The sequence below is a fragment of the Panthera pardus genome, unplaced genomic scaffold (assembly GCF_024362965.1).
Source record: "Panthera pardus isolate Hobbes unplaced genomic scaffold, ASM2436296v1 HiC_scaffold_16, whole genome shotgun sequence".
NCBI lineage: Eukaryota > Metazoa > Chordata > Mammalia > Carnivora > Felidae > Panthera > Panthera pardus.
Window position 1 is genome coordinate 37,426,816 of NW_026526721.1, and position 5,168 is coordinate 37,431,983.

Below are 5,168 nucleotides of genomic sequence, written 5' to 3' on the forward strand. Positions count from 1 at the left end.
TGCTGATACAAATGATGCAATAGAGAAACACTTTACAAATGGACTTTATTCTTGTGCAGATGTATCTTTACCATAAAACAAGCAAAGTAGTATTGGTATGTCAAAATTTTTATTACTTAGTCTAATGTATCTTATGTTTTGTAAAAACCCATAGTTCTTGTGTTACTTAAGAAAGTTTGGAGAGAATTGGTATTTGTAGGGCAACCCGTCTTCATCCTGAGAGAACCTGACCTTGATTGTGGCTAAGGCAGAAGAAAATACAACGTGGAAAGTTTACTCATGCTCTTAACTGCCTATGCTTGCAAATGACATATGTCATTTCCTATCATAATCCATTGACTGGAATCAAACATATGCCCACCAACCCAACATTAAAGAGGTAGGTTGAGAAATATATTGAAGTACATGGAATATGCAAAATTTGATGAACATTACTTTCTTTGGTAACGGTAAACCTACTAGAAGCAAATGATCCTTTATTTCTTCCCACACATTTAGAAGTAGATCTGTGTCCAGTCATTTTACCTAGTGCAAAGTCCAGTGTATTGGTCAAACTACTAAAATAAAACAAGCACACTCAAAAAGAAGTAATTTAAAAAGATATAACTATAGAGAGTTATACAAGGTGGTATTTACAAAGGAGATGGCAGGAATAAAGGAGCTTAAGGAATGGTGGAGCACCCTAAACTTGAAGAAGCAGGAAGCAATTAACACTCTTAGATCTGAAGGGGTAAAGAAGGTGGTGATTGTCACATGCCCTTAGAAGTACATTTGTGTCATGCTTGACCAGAAGCTGTCGAACATTAGTAGAGAAACATATGTTAAAAACAACAACAACAATAACAACAACAACAACAACAACAACAACAACAACAACAAAACCCCCAAAACCTCTTTTCCAACTGGAACCATGGAGGGTGCAGAAAAGAAGAAAAAGAAGGTTCCTACTATGCCAGAAGCCATTAGACAAAAGTGAAAGAATTTTGCAGTTGAAGATCAAGCGTCTGAGAAAGAAGTTTGCCCAAAAGATGCTTCAAAAGGCCAGGAGGAAGCTTATCTATGAAAAAGCTTATCATTACCACAAGGAATAAAGGCAGATGTACAGAACCTCTACTCGAATGGCCAGGATAGCAAGAAAAGCTGGCAACTTCTATGTACCTGTGGAACTCAAATTAGCATTTATCATCAAGATCAGAGGTATCAATGCTAGGAGCCCAAAGGTTCAAAAGGTGTTGCAGTTTGGGGCACCTGGGTGGCTCAGTTGGTTAAGCGTCCAACTTCGGCTGGGTCATGATCTTGCGCTTTGTGGATTTGGGCCTGCTTCAGGCTCTATGCTGACAGCTTGGAGCCTGGAGCCTGCTTCAGATTCTGTGTCTCCCTCTCTCTCTGCCCCTCCCCTGCTTGCACTCTGTATCTCTGTCTGCCAAAAATAAATAAATATTTTTAAAAAAGGAGTTGCAGTTTCTTTGCCTTTGCCAGATGGTCAATGGCATCTTTTTCAAGTTCAACAAGGCTTCAGTTAACATGCTATGGACTGTGGAACCATATATATATAGCATAAGGGTACCCAAACCTGAAATCAGTGAATGATTTTATCTACAAGTTACATTAGACTAAATAATACATTTTTTGATGTACCAGTACTTGTTTGCATGTTTTATGCTAAAAATACATCTGCACAATTGATGTACAATCATTTGTTATGGCAAAAAAAAAAAAAAAAAAAAGAAGAAAATTGCCCTGACAGACAACACACTGATTGCTCAATCTCTTGGTAAATATGACATCTTCTGCGCGGAGGATCTACTTCACGAGATCTATGCTGTTGGAAAACATTTCAAAGAAGCAAACAACTTTTGACGGTCCTTCAAATTTTCTTCTCCATGAGGGAAAATGAAGAAAAAGACCACCCATTTTTTTAAAGGTGGATATGCCGGCAACAGGAAAAACCAGATCAATAGGCTTATCAGAAAGATGAACTAAGGTGTCTACCATGATTATTTTTGTAATCTGGTTAGTTAGTAAATGACTACTTTCAAATGGAAAAAGAAAAAGAAAAACAAAAACAAAAACACAACTCAGTCCAGCAGAGAGAAACATAGAGCAGTATGAAACCTGATATGTCTCTCTCTCAGCTTAATCCCTCTAATTTCTGATCTGTGCATTCCATTGGCTGAACACAAGTAGCAGGCAGAAGGCAAGAAAACCAGATTATAAATCCATAGAAGTCAGTCTTTGCTACACAGCAGGATGAAGAAGGGTGGAAAGTAAATCCAGAATGAGCAAATGGGGAATATCCAAGACATCACAAAACCTCAGGTAATGTCACATAATTTCTTCATATGTCTAAATGTGACTCCTTTGAGTCCAGAGATCAATGACTAAAATGACAAGGCATCAGTTTACCATCTCTCCATAAACATATACAGAAAATATAAAGCGGTAGATCAAAGGCAGGATTACCACATTCAAAATGGCAAAAATGAGCAAATACATGAGGCACTGGTGCACAGAAATTTTGAAATTCCTGGTAGGAAGACATAGTGAAGTTTTTCTATACTGGGAGAGTTCTACCTTCTCCTCAGTAAAAGTGGCAGGAATTATATAAAACAAATACCCTAATAATTTAGATTCTCTGTGTAGTGTAAATGCCTGCCAATAAGTGTATTTTTTATTGTAGTGTAAGCAGCTGACATTAAGATTTGATTGTGAAGGAATCCATATTAAAAGACATCCATCTTGAATAAACATATTGCCAGCCGCATAACCCACCTACTAGCAAAAATGACCAGATTAGGAATTAAGCCACTCCCATCACGAAATTTCCTTTCTCAAAAAGCCTTGGTTAACTGAGATAACTGCTTCAGTGACTCTACTTCTACCTTCCCATCCCTAGTTCCCACTTTTATGCTTTAAATTAGCCAGTGAAAAGTTAACCCATTAAACCCTAGGCTCTCCACCATCGAACTCTAATAAATACAGAAGCTCACATTCAGGGTCTGTGTCTCTCTGCCTGTCTGTAGGTCTGTCTCTCTCTCTCTCTCTCTCTCTCTCTCAATCTTGTCTCTCCCGTCCCCATCTCCTTACCTTGACCTCACTGTGTGCCCTTGGCATGCCATGTTCCTTCCAGGACCTGTGAGTAATATATCTTGTTCTTCAAAGTTCCTTGATGGTTTCTTGCTGAAATGTCTCCTTTAATAAAAATAAAAACAACACGGGCCAGTCTAGCCACAGCATTGGTCCTGTTGGGGATTCACCACAAATCGAGAATAGGAAAGATATAGAGATATAAAGTAGATGAACAGTTGCTTATGGCTTGGAAGGTGACTGGGAGCATAGGAGGTTGAAAGCTAAAGGGTACTGGATTTTTTGTAATTTTATTTTTTTAGAGTAGGTTTTGATTTTCAACAAAATTGAGAAGGAGGTACAGAGATTTCCCCTATACCCCCTACCCCCACACATAGATAATTTCCCCCATTGTCAACATCACTCAGCAGAATAGAACATTTTACAAGAAAGGAAACCTAAATTGATACATCATAATCACCCAAATTCTGTAGTTTACCTTAGGGTTCACTTATGGTGTTATACATTCTGTGGGTTTGAATGAATATATAATGATATCCATCCGTCATTATAATATTGTTTAGAGTACTTTCTCTGTACTAAAAATCTGCTGTGCCCTACCTATTCATTTTCCCAACCACTAGAAATACTAGTGTAAATGGTATTGTTTCCCCCCCCCCAAGTTTTTATTTAAATTACAGTTAGTGAAAAAACAGTGCAATAGTAGTTCAAGGTGCAGAACCTAATGTTTCATTACTTACATACAACACTCAGTGCTGATCACAACAGGTGCCCCCCTTAATACTACCATCACTCTTTCAGATCACCTCCCCTCCACCTCCCCTCCAGTAACGCTCAGTTTTTTCTCTATAGTTAAGAGTCTGTTTTCTGGTTTGCCTACCATTTTATTCACCTATGTACATCTGTTTTGTTTCTTAAATTCCACATATGAGTGAAATCATATGATATTTGTCTTTTTCTGATTGACTTATTTTGCTTAGCATAATATACTCTTACTCCATCCATGTAGTTGCAAATAGCAGGATTTCATTCTTTCTAATGGCTGAGTGATATCCCATTGTATGTACATACCACATATTCTTTATCCCTTTATCAGTTGATGGACATTTGGGCTCTTTCTGTACTTTGGCTATTGCTAATTCTGCTATTAACATTGGGTTGCATGTGCTCCTTCTAATAAGTATTTTGTAAATACCTAGTAGTGCAATTGATGGATCACAGGGTAGTTCTATTTTTAACTTTTTGAGGAACCTCCATACTTTTTTCAGAGTGGCTGTGCTAGTTTGCATTCCCACTAACAGTATAAGAAGATTCCCCTTAAAATACAATATCCACTTGTAAAAACCCTCAATAAACTAGAGATAGCAGTAACATACCTCAACACAATATGGGCCATATTTGAAAAAAAAAAAACAAAACACAGCTAATATCATCCTCAATGGGGAAAAACTGAGAGCTTTTCTTCTATGGTCAGGAACAGGACAGGGATGTTCATTCTCACTAGTATTTAACTTAGTACTAAAGTCCTACACTCACCAATCAGACAACAAAAAGAAATAAAAGGCATCCAATCAGCAAGGAGGAAGTCAGATTTTCACTGTTTACAGATGGCGTGATATTCCATATAGAAAACCTGAAAGACCACCAAAAAACTACTAGAACTGAAATATTAATTCAGTAAAATTGCAGGATTCAAAATCAACATACAGAAATCTGTTGCATTTCTTTTTTAAATTTTTTTTAATGTTTATTTATCTTTGAGAGATAGAGAGAGAGACAGAGTACAAGTGGGGGAGAGGTAGAGAGAGAGAGAGGGACACAGAATCCGAAGCAGGCTTCAGGCTCTGAGCTGTCAGCACAGAGCCGGATGCGGGGCTTGAACTCATGGACTGCGAGATCATAACCTGATTTGAATTCAGACGCTTAACTGACTGAGCCACCCAGGTGTCCTCTGTTGCATTTCTATACATCAATAATGAAGAAATAGAAAGAGAAATCATGGAATCCATCCCATTTATAATTGTACCAAAAACCACAAGATACCTAGGAATAAACTTAACCAAGAGGAAAAAGATGTGCAC

At 37.7% G+C, this 5,168-nt stretch overlaps 1 pseudogene; it reads left to right on the top strand.

Annotated features, from left to right (window-relative positions):
* The first annotated feature begins 910 nt into the window (after positions 1-910).
* LOC109254330 (60S ribosomal protein L7-like) lies at positions 911-1,983 on the top strand (annotated as a pseudogene).
* Positions 1,984-5,168: the final 3,185 nt, after the last annotated feature.